At 36.2% G+C, this 18,308-nt stretch overlaps 1 non-coding gene across 1 annotated transcript; it reads right to left on the reverse strand.

Annotated features, from left to right (window-relative positions):
• Positions 1-17,912: 17,912 nt before the first annotated feature.
• On the reverse strand, positions 17,913-17,985 carry Trnad-guc (transfer RNA aspartic acid (anticodon GUC)). The gene has a single exon. It is a non-coding gene; the product is annotated as a tRNA-Asp (tRNA).
• Positions 17,986-18,308: the final 323 nt, after the last annotated feature.

The following is an 18,308-nucleotide window of genomic DNA, read 5'->3' on the forward strand; positions in this document are numbered from 1 at the left end:
ATCGGAGCGACACAGTTTTAATGTTTTTTTCCCGCGTGAATGGCAATAAAATTCGAAAATGTCGTTTTTTTGGGAAAACCCACCCCCAAATTCAGGCCCATCTGCAGGGTGAACGAGTAACCCCACGTCAACGCCGTTCACGGTATCGGATGCGCGAATGCTTTATTAAGAGGTCCCCAAAAATTCAGATTTTTTCAATCACGCTTTCGTTGTCAAATCGGAGCAGATTTGAAAGACTAGTAAGTGGGCCGGACGGAGTTGGCATGCTCCCGCTTTCCCTGCTTAGGCGTTTCTCACACGATCGTATCGCGCTCGTTTCGTGGCTTTCGCGGTCGATATTCGATCTACCACTTGGCCAGTAGTATTTGCCATTTAATCCCATAACAAAACATTTGTCCTTATTTTGTTTTTTACCACTTTATATCACTTTTTATCGCAAAAAGCGTACTGTTTCACGTATGTTTGGCCTGAAATCGATGAAATCCCTTACATTTTGCTGCCGTACAGGTTTTCGCGATGATCACATTTGCAAAAATTTATGAATTTTTTAATTGTTTATAACTATTGCTATTGCAAAATTCCTTTTCTTTGCTGAAACTCGGCACGGAATTAACCGATCGAGATGGAATTTTCCGCATTTCATGATAGATGAATTCGTGATGTTCCCATTTGCAAAAATGTATGGACACTTTCATTGTTTGAAACCATTGTTGGTGCAAAATTGCTATGCTCTGGTGTAGCTCAATAAGGAATTTACCAAACGCAATCAAACCTTTCACATTTAGTTGCACATGAATTCCTGATAATCTCATTTGCAACAATACAGGGTGTCCCAAAACTGTTGGATGTTCTTGAATGGGGTATTTTGTGGGGGGGGGGGGGGGGGTGATTTGAAACAATTTTTTCTTAGCGAAAATGTTGTTTGAGGCTTCGTTAAGGAGATGCCAGAAACCCGCGACCAATCAGAGCGCGAGTATGCCGGTGGAGCGCCTGCAGAGCCTACGCTACCGTTTTTGATTCTGGAATATCTCCTTAACGAAGCCTCGAACTCATATACAGGATGACCCAACGTTTTTGGGTCATCCTGTATATTACTCATAACTATTATTATTGCATGAAACCTATTGGTTATAGATTGCCACTAAAAAGAGTGAAATAAAATAACTTTTTGGAAAAAAATTTAACCGACTTCGAAAAAGGTGCAGTGAAAAGTATGAAATAATTTCTAGTTAATTTATACGAATACACACTAGCTCTAGATATAATTGCTTAAAAGTATGGGAAAATGCAGTGAAAACTATAAAATAATTTCTAGTTAATTTATACGAATACACACTAGCTCTAGATATAATTACTTAAAAGTATGGGAAAATGCAGTGAAAAGTATAAAATAATTTCTAGTTAATTTATATGAATACGCACTAGCTCTAGATATAATTGCTTAAAAGTATGGGAAAATGCAGTGAAAAGTGTGAAATAATTTCTATTTAAACTGCATTGTTATTCACCATCGTTTGATGAATTTGGTTAAATTATTAAATACATCATATTAAATGCAATGGACCTTTTTCGGAGGCGACGAAGATGTAAACAATTTTTAATTCCGGTTTGGGTTAGCTTTTGGTAGAGGCGGCAATTGAATGCTGTGAATGTATACATGTTTATTGTCTATGTGGAATTAATAGTTAATGTATATAGTATATACACGGAAATATAGTTTGAGTAGATTTGGGGCTTTTTTGGAGGGGAGGGGCGGCAATATTGATTACTGCTAATGTGTAATGTATTATTTCATATTTTCTACTACACCTTTTTCGAAGTTGGTTAAATTTTTTTTCCAAAAAATTAGTTTATTTCACTCTTTTTAGTGGTAATTTATAACCAATAGGTTTCATGCAATAACAATAGTTATGAGGAATATACAGGCTGACCCAAAAACATTGGAAGTCCTTGCAAGGGGTGGTTCCGGGGCAGGTGGGGTGGTGATTTGAAACAATTTTTCCTTAGCGAAAATGGTGTTCGAGGCTTCGTTAAGGAGATATTGACAGAAACCCCCGACCAATCAGAGCGCGAGTATGCCGGAGGAGCGCCTGCGGAGCCTACGCTACCGCAGGCGTTCACGGTACATTGCATTTAATATGATGTATTTAAAAATTTAACCAAATTCATCAAACGATGGTGAATAACAATGCAGTTTAAATAGAAATTATTTCACACTTTTCACTGCATTTTCCCATACTTTTAAGCAATTATATCTAGAGCTAGTGCGTATTCATATAAATTAACTAGAAATTATTTCATACTTTTCACTGCACCTTTTTCGAAGTCGGTTAAATTTTTTTCCAAAAAATTATTTTATGTACAGTAATGTTTAAGATAGTCTATGAATACACGATGAGCTCTTTCCAGAGATCCTAATGATTGAGGGTGAAATGCAGTAGAGGTAATTCTTTGAATTTTTAAAATCTTACAGAAGTTTTTCATAATTCCACTAATGAAATTACTTCCCTGATCTATATGAATAGCCCTAGGACAACCAAATTTACTGATAAACTGTTCGGACAAAGGGGCAGCGACAGACACTAAATCGATATTAGGTAAGGGAATAGCATCAAAATACTTAGTTAAATTATCCTGAAGCGTCAGTTATAATAAAACACGTGTTACTTTTGACGAGATAAATAGAAAGAGTTGTTTATTTAATACGTAGTACATAGACAAAAGAAAGTAGATGGCAGCACTTGGCCTTGTATGGTAGATAAAGTTACAACACCCCCACTATATCTAACAATACAATTAAACCTAAATATTAACATTTTGAACACCCAATATGTTTAGAAATTTATAATGTTTAATAGCACATAAACTCTTTGTAAATAAATCAGCAGGCTTTTCAGCGGTGGGTGTATATCTGACATTTACAATTCTGTTTGTTACACATTCTCTACAAAAATGATATTTAATGTCAATGTGTTTAGTTCTTTGGTGAAAAATTGGGTTGAGAGTTAATTTTTGTGCACTCTGATTATCATTGAAAAGATCAATGGTGTACATATGTTGTGTAATCTCATATTGTAGATTTCTTAAATAAACAGCTTCTTTACAGGCTTCAGTGATCGCCATGTATTCTGCTTCACTGCTAGACAGAGCTACACTCTTCTGTTTCTTTGTTTCTCAAGAAATTACACAGCCGGATAAAGTAAAATAGAATCCAGTGTATGACCTTCTCTCAATGACATTCGCACCCCAATCTGCATCAACAAACCCTTTTAACATCGAACTCTCATTTGCAGTATACTTTAAGCCATAATGTTTGGTAGATTTCAAATATCTCAATAACCGCTTAACATATGAACAATGTTCTTTGGAATAACAATTATTAAATTGGCTTAAAAAGCCAACTGTGTATGCAATATCGGGTCTGGTCAGCACTGCTAAATACATTAGACAACCGATTATTTGCTGATATGGAAATTTACCTGCATAATTCTCCTTTTTGAACACATGCAATTTAGTCTCCATTTGTGCAATACTTGATCAATATAATCTATAATCTATGTGACTAAGTGTTATTGTTCTTTTTTGACTTATCAGTAGTTATGTTAACACCAAGACATTTTTTTATTTCACCTAAATCTTTAAGTTTGAAGTGACTAGCTAAGACAAGCTTTAAATGCTCGGTTTCTCTAGTATTATTTGAAAAAATAAAAATATCGTCTACAAATAGGGTAACAATAGTTTTTAACTTATCTTCCGTTTTTATATACATACAAGGCTCTATTTTAGATTTAGCATAACCTGTCTTTAATAGACATTCATCTACTTTCTCGTATCAAGCTCTCGAGGACTGTTTAAGCCCATATATTGCCTTTTTAAATTTAAGCACTTGATCATTTTTTGGACTTTCGGTAAAACCTTCTGGTATCTTCATATAAATAGTCTCTTCGAGAGTGCCGTTCAAGAAAGCAGTTGTTACGTCGAGATGTGTTGTATCAAGACCTAGTTGAACTGACAATGCAAAAAGTAACCTCAAAGTAGTATGTCTTTGTTGCAGACAGATCCAATATTTCGATTGTTATGCTTTGTTCGGTTATCGGTGTTATATGTGTTATGTTTTTTCAGTAATTTGGTATATGGTTAATAATGTAGTAAATAAAGCTATTTCGAAAATGGAGGCAAATAAGGCATCGAACATACTTGTCTATTGTGGAGGGGTACTTTGTTAACATCGAGATGTATGTATCCGGGATATTTAAGTAATGATGTTAAAGGTAGCGCATGGAGAGTGAGAGCGTAGGTATATATTTTATTTGAGAGAAGAACTTTCAGATTGTGCAAGTGCGCCGGAAACGTAGGTTTTCGGCGGCCTTGTAAGCCATACGGATAAGGACATCAGTCCTTAGGCCAGAATAAACCTCGATAGGGTCGCAAAATGCGCCCGGTTATGCAGGTAAACGAGCACGGGTCGACCCTATGGTCGATCCGGGGCCGTCAGGCTACCCCACGCAAGCATGAAAGTTCGCGCCATTAGAAATTTTGCCAAAAGGGAAGGGTATCACGGACAGGGGATAACTCGGAGGTATTTTTGCCGGGTTGATCGAGACGGGCAGGTGCGCCCGAGCTCTCCAAGCGCTTACCTCATACGATTAAATTTTCATAAAGATATACGAAACCAAATTTTGCTTTTCTTTCTCCTTTCGAAAATTTCCTTTTGTTCTTGTGAGTTACAGTCTTACTACTGGAGAAAATGTTTCTGTAAAGTCCACACCTTCGACCTGTGAAAATCCTTTGGCCACTAAACGTGCACGAAAACGGACTTTATTTTCGCTGTCATATTTCTTACGTAGTACCCATTTGCACTGCACTACTCTACAGTCCTTCGGAGGAGCACTTAACTCCCACGCATCATTGTCTTTGAAGCATTGTAACTCATCTTCCATGGCCGATTTCCACTGCTCCTTTTCAGGTCCATTTAAAGCCTCGTGCAGAGACAAACCGGCTGCATCGTCGTAGGTTTCGTTGCCTATGCACAGGTTTGAGAAACCAAATCTGTCCGGTATTTCCTTGTCCTTTTGGGTCTGCACTGTGTGTTTTCTTGAGTTTCTTCCTGCAGCGTACTGTCTGCATCTTCATAATCGCTAGGAACATATGTTTTATCATCTTGAAGAGTATCGTCAAAACTTTCGGAGTAATCTTGACTAGATGTTGATTTATTTGCTCTTTGATCTTGTTCTTCAGATCTAATATTATCCCCCACTGAATCAACATTTTGATCTTGCACTTCGATTAAACAATCGGATTTTGATTTTTCTTCAGTTATAATCACATCTCTACTGGTGAACACATTCTTCGTTTTTGGATTGTAGACCCTGTATCCTTTTATGTTTTCTGGATATTCTGTAAGAATACATTTCACAGACTTCTTGTCCCATTTCTTCCGTTTTTCTTTGGCTACGTGGACCATTACAGTGCTTCCAAATATTCTAATATGACCAATATCCGGTTTGGAACCAGTCCGTAGATCGTATGGAGTTTTTTTATTTTTTAATGCCGCTGCCACTGTTCGGTTCTGCAGGTATCCTGCAGTATTGGTGGCTTCACCCCAGAACTTTTTACTTAGATTAGCATAAAAAAGTAGACATCTTGCTTTTTCAACGATTGTACGATTTAATCTTTCACACAAACCATTTTGCTGTGGGGTGTAAGGATTGCTCTTCTGATGAATTATACCAGCACTATCCAGATAATTTTCAAATTCCTTGTTGCCGTACTCTAGTCCATTGTCACTTCTTAATACTTTGATTGTTCTTTTTGTTTGATTTTCCACCTGGGCTTTAAATATTTTGAAATATTTTAATGCCTCATTTTTATGTTTCAGAAAATAAACAAATCCCATACGGCTGTAATCGTCAACAAACAATAAGAAATATCTTGAGCCGCCTATAGACATATTTTCCATATGTCCACAGATGTTTGTGTGTACTATATCTAGCAAGTTGTCGCTTCTCTGGCCAGTGCCTTTGAATGCTAACCGGCACTGCTTGCCTTCACAACATGTAGTGCATGAGGACTTGCTTATATTCACTTTTTCATCAAGTGACATACCCAGTACAGCACTCTTCATCTGATTCAAGTAATCTTTATTGACGTGTCCTAGTCTACGATGCCATGTTAGTGCTAACACAACTGATGCAGCCAAATGTTCTTGCTTTGGTAGGTTTACTTTGTATACCCCGTTGACCAGCATTGCTGTAGCTACCAATTCATCCTTCTTATTATACACTGAACAACCATTGTCCGAGAAAGATACACTGTTCCCTTGTCTAATTAGTTGACTGACAGATAATAAGTTTGTTGTCAGACTTGGTACACAGAAGACTTTTTCCACCATGATGTCGTACTCCCAATTATCAGTTGTAGTCGTAATTTTTACGTCGCCAGAACACAGTACTGACACCTTTTTACTGTCTGCAACAACAATTTCTTTATTCTGTTCATACTGTGCATTTATAACCCAACTTTCGTTTGCTGTTAGGTGTACACTTGCACCCGAATCGATGTACCATTCATCTTTGCTGAATTTTCCACCTAGGAACGTTGCACTAAATGCATTAGATTGCATTCTATCCTTAATTTTTTGATTACATGCGTAGTTTTCATTGTTTATGCATTGATTTCTATAATGGCCTGTTTGTTTACATCGATAACATCACTGTCTTGACGTTTGGCTTTGGCGAGACAATGTTACCAACATCACCATTTTTACCGGCCATAGGGAAATTCGTATTTCGTTTTGTTTTCTGCTTCGAACGAATGGCGAATGCGCCGCTAACTTCAGTCTCATCCTGTTCTATCGGCTCCATGTCTAACAGTTTAGTTTTGATGGAGTCTGCCGTTATAGGTATTCCAGAATGCTCAATTGCCATGATCATAGGGGAAAAACGATCAGGCAGTCCTGCTAACAATAACGATCCTGTCCACTGATCATTAATTTCGAATCCCGTTCCACTTAGTTTCTGTGCTGTATCAATAATCTGCGTTACGTACGACGTCATCGAATTGCAATTTTCTCGGCGAATTGAAATTAAATTTCGCAGCAAACTTATTCTGCGTGAAAATCCGTTGTCGTCAAATAATTGTTTCAGCTTATCCCATAATTGCTTCGACGATGTTACACTTTTAACGTGTACATATAAAGACGGGTCGATTGTCATGATCAATTTCGCTTTGGTTTTTTCGTCATCTGCAGCTGCTATTTCTTTCGTCTCTAATGGCTTTATACAATGTTTCATGCCTTCGAGTATTAAGAAATTTTCTGCTGCGAAACACCATTCACTGTAATTATCACGTCCCGTTAGCTTTGGTACGTTAACAAGATAGTTGGTAGACATTTTGTTATAGTTAATCACTAAGCTTGTACACTGCGATAATTAAACAGTCCGTCACGACTCAGTTCAATCTCGTCTTTTTTAAAACGATCTTTTAATACTTGTTACTTTGTAAATACCTTTTTGTAGTAACACAAAAGATCAAAACACCGCGATTTTATAGAGCGAGAGGCCCATAACCTATAATAAAACACGTGTTACTTTTGACGAGACAAATAGAAAGAGTTGTTTATTTAATACGTAGTACATAGACAAAAGAAAGTACTTGGCCTCGTATGGTAGATATAGTTACAACAACGATTGTCTCTTGAAGTTAAAGGTAATAGACCCACAATATCCATCTGCACCTTTTCAAACGCGACCTTGGGAGTGTCAGTAATTCGCATGAGTTGTCTAGTCTTTGCAGAACGAATTTTATTCCTTTGGTATATTAAGCAGGTACGTACAAATTCTTTAATTTGCCTTCCCATACCAGTCCAATAAAAATGTTCTCGGATGCTGCTGTTACATCCGGCCCTGCCGAATAGTGTCCCTTTTCATCAACCTCGCATTGCACATAGCGAGATCGGTAAACTCTTAGAAATGCGCTCGATAAACGATGCGGAAATCGTTCCTCGGGAACGGAATAATGCGAACCGCGAGTCAGCAAACGGGCGTCAGCGACGTTACGCCGTTGCGTACTAATCGGCCATCGAACTTGCGACATGTCCCAGATTCGGAAATGTAGAAATTAAGATTTCGAAATTACGATCGCGCCAGGCGAGGATCTGGGGGTATATAAACCCGTGGTCACGACCACGGACGGCTTTGTGTATTCTTATTTTGGCAGTCATTACTCTGTAGTCGCGGACGGGTTAATCTCTCGTTAGTCTCACTTAGGTATCGTGTATCGTATCTCCAGTTAAGTAAACAGTTCGCGTAAGTGAAAACATACGGATTAAGGATAGACTCACCGCGGAGTTTACCTACGAAGGTCCAACGTTTAGTATTCGCCAATTATTAGAGTCCCGTGTCGCGAGTGCTACAACCAGACCAGATTCTCGCCAAAACCGAGCCCGGAACAACCTGACGACAGCGCTAACAGCATAAGATCAACGTTTGGTATTGTTAAAACCATTTTCAATCGTATACTTTATATTCTTGTTTGTATGTAATCCCGAATTCAATTTTTATTTAATAATTATATTTGTTAATATTTAAAACTTTGTAACAATCATTATAGAATCCCAGAATTCCTTCTTTTCCTAGTAAAGTACAGATAAGGTGAGCTTTAGCTCTTTAACCGAAGATAAGAATCTCTACAAGAACATCCCAAACATAGTTGGGACGTAACACTGCTATAAAGTTTAGTTATGCCTTTATGATCCTCTATTACAGACTCGTGAAACTCCTTAATAATTTCAAATCTCCTTGAATGAGACGAAGTTTCAATTTCACCAGTGCAAACTGTAATTATGTATTTGGAGTCATTAAAAACTTGATTTATCGTATCTATAATAAAATTCTATTCAATGGGTTCAAGATTATTGTCATTCTTTGATATACTAACGGTTTTCAAATTTGAGGAATCTAATAGGTGCTCTAAGGATTTAATGGAGGAAACAATGTGAACAGGATTTGGTTTATCCTGTGAAACAGCTTTAAAGAACAAATGGTAAATACGAATTTTATCAGCAGGGAAGGTCATGGCATCACCGACATTCAAAGAATACTGTTTTAGTTGATCAATGGAAAACCCTCTTCGTGCTAATAAATCCTGTCCAGTCTGTGAAATGTTATTGCAATCAAGTGGTAGAAAATGGACAAGGTTGTCTCTACGCATAAAAAGGTAATCTTTACTATTAAAAATTACAGGTAATGGAGTAAGATCAGTTGTATCAGTTGTTTGTCTGTTAGAGTCTCATATTAAAATTTTGTCTTTTTCAGAGTCGTTAACAGTTTTTTAACCTGGGATCCCCCGCGCGGTCTTGGTCGCGAAAAAACTGGATATGTGCTGAGCAATCACTAGGTTCCCCGGGGACCTCTGCCGTGACATCGTCGTCAACAATCTACTGGGCATCACAGCCTCCGCTACAGTACACTCCGAAAAACAACCAGGCTCGTCAGCCTTTGCAACAACAACATTCGTAAAAACAGGCTCCCCACACTTCTGCCGCGATCCAAGATTACGCAAGGCTTGCATCTCTGGCAGCCTTATCGGAAACGGACTACCTCCAATGACATCGGGAACGGTTGCCTGGGGCACAGTCATCCCGTCCCACCAATCGCCCAAAGGAGGCTCATCATTAGTCCCCAACCGAGGTGATCCTTTACCGTTAATATTAGCTTGAATACATGCATTCCCAACAGAGGGCAAATTAACATGATGGGAACTTGTATCAGCTTTACCTAAAATGTCACATCTGTCATCATCATTAGAACAAAAGCATTTTTCCACATTGAGGTTTTCCATTAACTCTTTTCCTTTTTCCTTTCCTTTTTCTTTTGCTCCTCCATTCACGCAAAAATTTGAAGCTATCATTTCCTCATTACTATAATCAACAAAACGATCATCAACCCTGTTCGTACAAGTATCTGGAACCGATAACTGGTCTGCGCAGTCCAGCATCTTTCCAAACGGTTTGAGCAAGGTTTAAGAGACTTTTCTACTTGAGGAAGACTTGACGGAGAGTCACGAGTTTCATTAGATGGAATTGGATTTCAAGAAAGTGCATCAGCGTTAGAATTTTCTTTACCAGGTTTATACACAATATTATAGTCATACTCGTTTAATCTAATTCTCCATCTCATAATTTTAGAAGCTGGGTCCTTCACATTGTGCAGCCAGATCAACGGCCTATGATCCGTAACTAAAGTGAATTACTGACTGGCGTTAGAACAACCTAATCTATCTGCGGAAAGGTGAAATTGGTAAGAGAATTTATTGATTATTTCTAAAATGCTAACTTTCTCAATTTCGGTAAGATGCTCAAAATTGAAAGTTTCTACCAACTGGGCAAATCGCTGTGCATGCGCAATTGATCGATTGAGGTTAGAGTCCATTTCTCGAGATGAACGTTGTGCAGGGTTCCTAACCTCGAAATCCTCTAACTCAACAGGGGGTATATTTAGGACAATTTTATCAGTGGTGGTATTAATTACAAATACTTTCGTATACCCATTCTCTTGAGCTGCCAAAACCTCCCCCCTTTAAACCCCTGGACCAACGTCCATTCTTCTTATACTTCTTATATACATATAAATATATATAATTTTCCGGATATGTATATAATAGTTCACAGGTTTTGCTATTATTATACGCTATTGTTTTACGCTCTCTATCTTATCTCCTTTGTTATTCGCCTGTCACCTTATGCGTGCGCGTCAGCGCGGGAAATTCGGATGCAGGAAGTGTCACGCTTCCTTACATCTCCCCTCGTAAACGAGAACATTTTCTGCCAATAAAATTTTCATGAGTTCAGTGCGCTATATGTGGAGTTAGTTTTGTTATATGGAATAAATTGGATTCTGATTTTTTATGGCCTGTGTCGATCTTGTATATTGTGTTTGATATTTTTTCTAGGATACTGTACGGTCCAATTTTTAGTTCGTCCAATTTCTTCCTGTTAAGGCGATTGCCATTCTCAACATATATTAGGTCATTTACTTTAAATTCTTGGTCTTTTCTGTTTTCATCGAAATTTTTTTTATTGTAATTGTGGTATTTTTGGCTATTTTCTAAAGCCTTGTTTCGGCTCCTTTTTAAATCTTTACTAGTTTTTTTCATTTTTAATTTTTTTGGCAGAATCGATGTGTCGGTACCTGATAGTAAGTAACTTGGACTAAATCCAGTGACAGTGTGTTCCGTCTCATTATATTTTTTTACACATTCGTGTGCTATAGTGGTCCATGTTAACTTTTGCTTTTGTTCGTTCATCTTGCATCTAATTTTGTTAACTAACGTTTGATTTAATCTTTCGTTGAGTCCGTTAGAAAATGGTGTGTTTTTTGCTGTGAATATAAGTGGTATATTCTTATTATCTAAAAAGTTCTTGAATTCCTTGGAGTTTATACCAGGGTATTGGTCTGTTAAGATTAAGCCTATGTCATGATTTTCCAATATTTTTGTTGTTAGCTTAGTTTATGAAGTCCGATGCGTTTTGGGTCTTGGAAGTTAGTATGTAGGCATAACGGGTGAAATGATCAATCAAGAGATGCAAATATTTTTTTGTTAATTTTGACCCTCCGAAACCACCAATTGTGTCTATTGAGACGATTTCAAACGGGTTCTTCGCTGGGCCCAGTTGTAACAATAGACCAAATCTTCTGTGGCCCCTTGACTTGTTTTTTATGCATAATTCACACTTTTGACAGGTTTCTTTTATGTTTTTTGACAAGTTCTGTGCTGTGTTGTGGTCTAATTTTGTTTTCTATTTGTCTTATACCTATGTGGCAAAAGTGATTATGTATATCTGTAATAAGTTTTTTACTGAGTTCTTCTGAGAGTATAATTTTTTCATGTATCTTTGATATTTTATAGTATAGATTATTTTTTATTTTCAACTTATATATTAACTTTCTTAGCTTTTCGTTATTTTTCTGATCTTCCTGGATATCTTTCAAGGTAATTAAGTTTACAATTTTTATACTATCTTCTTGATCATCGTTCTCTTCTAAAACTGGGTTCCTACTCAAACAATATGCTTCTAGATTTTTTTTTCCTGGGTGGTATTTGATTTCAAAATCGTATTGAGATAGATAATACGTCAGTTCTCCCAATTCTTTATCCGTTCGTGTTTTAATGTTCATTTTTTCTAACGGTTTATGATCTGAGAAAATTGTGAAAGATCTGCCTAATAACCAGTGTTGCCAGAATTTTACTGCTTCTTTCATTGCCAAACATTCTAAATATATCGCTTTTTCCTTTTTTGAGCTTCGTTTATTTTTCTAGAGAAATATGCCACTGGTTTTTCTATTTCTTCGTTTCTTTCATTCATCTGCGGCTGTTTTAAGTACCGCGCCGATTCCTTGTAGACTCACGTCTGTGTATATGTATATGAGTAGATTATGATCAAAAATTGCTAGGACTGGTTGGGTACTTAGAAAGTTTTTCAGATATTCGAAGACTTTTTGACAGTTGTCTGACCATTCAAATCTTTGATCTTTTTTTAATAAATTATGTAATGGATCTAAGATAATAGAAATATTAGGTATATATTTATTATAAAAATTTATTTTTCCTAAAAACTGTCGTACATTTTTTTTCGTTTGTGGCATTGGGAAGTTTCGGATGGAAATCAAATTGTCTCTTAATGGAGAGATTGAATTATGGCTTATTATATGTCCCAAGTATTTAACCGAGTCGGATGCAAAGATGCATTTCGAAAGTTTCAGTCGAAATCCTTCTTCCAATATTGCCTCCAATAAATTGGTTAAATGGTCAATGTGTTCTTCGAAGGATTTTGAAAATATTAAAATATCATCAATATAATTTACTACAAAATTAGAGAGGTTATGTTTTCTAATTATATTACTTAATATCCGTTGGAAGATGGATGGCGCTGTTTTCAATCCGAATGGTAAGCACGTCTATTGGAAGTGCCCTTCCTGAGTTATAAATCCTGTTTTGCATCTATCCTCGATTCTTAAAGGTACTGACCAGAAAGCAGAATTAATATCAAGTGTACAGAAGTAGCTGCAATCCCTTGTTTTGATTACTGAATCTTCTATTAATGGATAGGGCTGCGATTGAGGTATTATAATTTTATTTAGGTCTATAAAATCTATACACAATCGTGATCTTTTATTTTCATCTTTTTTATAGGTTAAGGTTACAGGGGCAGCGAAGGGACTATATGATTCTTCAATCAAGTTTTTTTTTAATAACTTTGAAATTTGATTTTCTATCTCTATTTTATCTTCAATCGAACACCTGTATGATCTCTTACAACAATATTTATCTATTGATAAGTCTATTCTGGCTTCATAGTCTCTTACCGTGCCGATATCGTATTTATCTTTGGCAAAAACACATTTATACTTTCCCAAAATTTTTTCTATTCCTGATTTTTCATATTCGTTTAAGTGATCCATGAACATTTTGAATTCTTTTATATTTAAATTCTCATTAAAGTTTATTTGGTAATCTCCGATCTTTTGAGAATCTTTTATTGCTTTATTAAGTTCATTTTTGTTGTCTGCTATTCCTTCTTCGTTATTTGTGATTTTTAAGGCATTTTGTAGTATCTCTAGATTCTCATTTTGTATTAGTCGGAATTTTTTTATACAATCGAGGCCGATTAAAAAATCGTATTTGAAATTTTCATTATTGATTACAAAAACATCCATTTCATCTTCTATTTCTAAAATCTTTACTTTTAACGTAACTATTCCATCTGTTTTATTAACACCATTGATCGTTCTCAAACTTGTCTGTTTTGTATGCTTATTATCACTATTAGTCTTTAAATGGAATATTTTTGAATTTATGAGTGAAACGTTCGATCCTGAGTCGTAAATTACAGTTACTTCGGGTGTATTATTTAATAAGATTTTGAGTTTGATCAATGGTGTGGTTTCTAGTTTTTTTGTTCGTTATTATTAAGTTCCATCTCTAATATTGAGCTGTTCACGTGTTTTATTTTATCTTCAGTAGTTTTGAACCAGCACGTGTATGCAGGGTGATAATGTGTTCCTTTACCTTTTTTCTCGCAAATACTGCAAGGTTTCTTTTTTGTTTTTTCTTTGGGGTTACTGGACTTATTTTTCTTAGTTTCAAAATTTTTCTTATTAATAAGATGTTCTAGCTTACCTATTTCATTGTACAAATCTTCAGTTTGTTTTAAGTTCTCTCTGTCAATCTTATCTGAAACGAAGTTTGGCAATCCTGCTGCAATTAGATCAATAGGCGTTCCTGTATCAATACTTCTACTTATTTCCAATAGGAGCCTTTCTTTCTTTGTAGCATAGTCTAGCAATGATCTCATTTGGTATTTGAACAAGAAGGCATATCTAATTGGTGACCAGCCTTTATTTGCACAAGTAGAGCAAAAGTTTTGTTTCCATGTTTTCCATTCTGTTTCTAAAGGGTATTTAATCATCATACTTTGGTATCAATCCAAACAACACTTGTCTAGGCAATGTTTTAGAATCATAATTTTCCTCTCATCTTCTTTTATGTCAAGACATATACATTCTTTTTCAAATTCATTCATCCACTCAGAAGCATTTGTATTTTTATTAGCAAATTTCCCGATTATAAATTGTTCTGCAATCTTAGCTAAGTTTTTACTTTTATTTTCTTGTTGTGTTTCCATTAATTTTTCTAGTACTTTTGTTAGTGATTCTTCTGTACTACTCGATTTTTTTTATACATCAGCATTTTCTGTGATTTCTTCCAAGTAACAATCATTGAATTGTATATTACCTTGTTCATCTATATAAATTTCTGAGAATTCATCTGTCATGCCAATCCAGATTTTCCTTGACTGGTGTCTTCTTGTCAGCGTATTCTTTATTTTACCGTAAGCAGGTGTATTAGTGAGTGTTTTGTGCATGTGTACTGGTTGGTTCTGGGTAGGTATAGCAAACACGTGGCCGTCTGGAGTCTCAATTGAGATTATGTGCGTTACGTTTGTTTTCCCATCTTGTGTTGATTTTACTACAAACTCAAGTTTTAGCTTGTCTATCGTGAATGTTTAACGATAATGTTGTTTTGTAATGAGAGTTTTTGTGTCAGGATAGAGATTGGTTATATTGACAATTGTTTCTCTGTAAACACAGTATTTATTTTTATTATTATTATTACTGTATAACTTATAAACTACTATTTACACTTCTTACCTGTAAACACAGAAACAACATTCAGTGTCAATTGTTCACAGGTCTTACTATTATTATACGCTATTGTTTTACCTTCTTTGTTATTCGCCTGCCACCTTATTCATCCGCGTCAGCGCGAGAAATTCGGATGCAGGAAGTATGACGCTTCCTTACATATATATGTACGCAGCAATCATTAATTCACCGATCCTTCTCCTGAGTCCTCGTCCTGCGATCCTTCTCCTGAGTCCTCGTCCAGCTATCCTTTTCCTGAGTCCTCGTCCAGCGATGATCGTCCCTCGATCCGGTTCAGCATATGAAGACCCGTGGGCAAGATGCATGTGATCAACGATTATTAACAGGTACGGTCGTCGAGATCAGCTTTTCCGGCATTCTGGAAACCGTGCGGAAACCCCAAGAGGGATAAGATGCACTGATTCTAATGCCCCGAGTAAAGAAATGTTTTTTTTTTTTATAATTTTTACTATTATTTTACAATTTGTCCATAGGACATTAGGTAAATTCTAATGTAAGTTACTGGTTACATAACACGTGGGTGACATTTTCCAATGAAAAGTCTCCGCAGGATGATTGTTTCATTTTAACTACTTTGTGGGTATAGGTCAGCTGGATGTATCCTTCGTAGTCTTCGTGCGATGCAGGTTGTGTGTATCTCCGCAACCAGCTGGTCCGGATGTGCTTTCGTTCTTTCTTTATGATTCATGGCATATCTTCTGATTTCCTCCTTAACCGTTGGGACTTCGAAGTTCTTACTTATGTCGTCATTTTTAACGTACCACGGTGCATTAACTACTGTTCTCAGTATTTTTGATTGCCGTGACTCCAGTTTTGCTATGTGACTCATTACAGCATAACGGTATTCCGTAGGTCCATATTGGTTTTATGATTGTTTTGTAAATTTTTAATTTATTTTCTATGCTGAGTTTGGACTTTTTGCTGGTTAGCCAATACATTTGTCGTCTTTTAAATCTTATGTTATCTGTTATTGCCTTAATGTGATACTTCCATGTGAGTCTTGAGCTCAAGTGGAACCCTAAATATTTAATTCGTTTTGTCTGAGGTACAATCATATTATTTAGTGTGATGTCCGATGGTTTCTTTTTACGAAGTGTGAATGTGATGTTTTTTTTTTTAAAGTTGTTTATTGAAGCTTTTAGTTTTACATGAGTTATTCCCAATAAACGGGGGCTTAAGAATTAACAATTTAAACTTATATCCTAATGGTCCAATTGAACATCTCCAGGCTATACAATATCAAATGTATTATACATATATAAATGGATATGACCATTACATTATCGTAGCAACGAAAAAAAAGGAAATGATTTATCAGGAGAAGTATATAAGTACAAGGTACTACAAAAAAACCTGACTACATATAGTGTTAAATGAAATGTTAAATATTAAAAATTAGGAACTAAGTATTAAAGAAAGATATAAGGCAGTGTAAGAATGATATTAAGTGGCACTTCTTTATTGTAAGTGTTATGTAGGTGCATGATTTTCCCACCATGGGAATTTTTTCTTGCGAAATAGAGCTTGCGGAGAACTGTCAGCGTCAGCGATTGAGATATCGTAAATGAGGTTTGATAAGTCATCTGTGTAATCGTCTGGGCTATATGTAATATTTTTAGAATTACGATTGCGACGTGTATGGTAAAATATAGGAATATTTTTATTCTTTTGGAGGTAGTTATTTTTGTCCAAATAAATAAATGCTTTGGGTGGTATATAATTTGATTCCATAGATTTCTGTATATGTGGCGTATTTGTTTGTAGTATTCCTGATATTAATGGATTACTGGACATTGTTAGTGCTCTAGTGAAGTGGTTTCTAGTAAAAGAAAAAGAAATATATACGACTAAACTTACAGTTATTGTATAAAGTTCTATTCCTTACGTATTTGATACCCCCATTGGTAAGCGGTATAAGGAAAAACATGCTCTAAGAACATGGCGTTCAAATATTCTTAAAAGGATAGACACGGGTAATCCAGCGCTCTGTAATCCGACAAAATCTGGCAAAATCCGACAAAATCTGACCACGTACGGGTGCAGGCCCTCGCTCCGCTTCTGAATGCCGTTTCCGTCCGGCCCATGTTTCTACAAATTTTTATAAAAACTTAAGTCATTATAGTTTGTTAATAATAATTTAATTATATTAAACATTGCAAAAACAAAACAAAACATAACAAAACATGATACAAAAGTAAAAAAAGTAAAAAAAAAATAAGTGACTCTTACCGGGAACGATCCGCGTCCAGCGCAAAAAATCGACTTCGCAACCTGGACTCCACCGACTGCGCCACGCTGCTTTTTTTTTGAAAACATACGTTTATTGCGCCTGAACAATTATAAATATATATACAAATGGTACAATAAACTTAAACGTACAAATGGTTACATTAAATATATACAAACTAGACTAATGGCTCAGCGCAGAGCACGCGTAGTCTTAACCCTAGATCTATGAGTTACTGTACTTAATGCTACGTCAATATTACATAAAGGAGAAATTTTTATATATAGTTGGGTTGGGATTATGTATAGAAAACGGCACGAGGAAAAAACTATACATACGTTGAAATTGGAAGGGTTGGAGTGGGTAATTGGGGGGGAGGGGGTGGGGAGGTGTAGAGTATATATTTTAGTAAAAATAGAACCTTAATCTAAGTTTATACACTAAAAATCAAAAATAATACTCTTCCCGGCGGGGAATTGAACCCCGGTCTCCCGCGTGACAGGCGGGGATTACTGACCACTATACTACCGAGGAAGCCGCAATAGTTATTAATAAGTAAATGAGACAGTAGATACTGTCTGTGTCAATATGTATTATTAATTTAATTATTACTATCTAACTTAATTGTAACTACGGAGTAGTTAATGTCTTTAAAGCTACTTAAATTTAAACGTTGCGTGTTACATTGTGTGTTGTGTGTGTATAATACTGTGACGTGGCAGATTCCCCTTCACAAAGAGGTGCACTCTCCACGGGGAACGAGACCGACCAAGATCGAGAGCGCCAGCAGAAGAAGAGCAATAGCGTTGGGCTAACGACGGCAACACCGAGCGATGCGGCTGAGAGGCTACCGATCC

This window comes from Hylaeus volcanicus, chromosome 1, assembly GCF_026283585.1.
Source record: "Hylaeus volcanicus isolate JK05 chromosome 1, UHH_iyHylVolc1.0_haploid, whole genome shotgun sequence".
Classification (NCBI taxonomy): domain Eukaryota; kingdom Metazoa; phylum Arthropoda; class Insecta; order Hymenoptera; family Colletidae; genus Hylaeus; species Hylaeus volcanicus.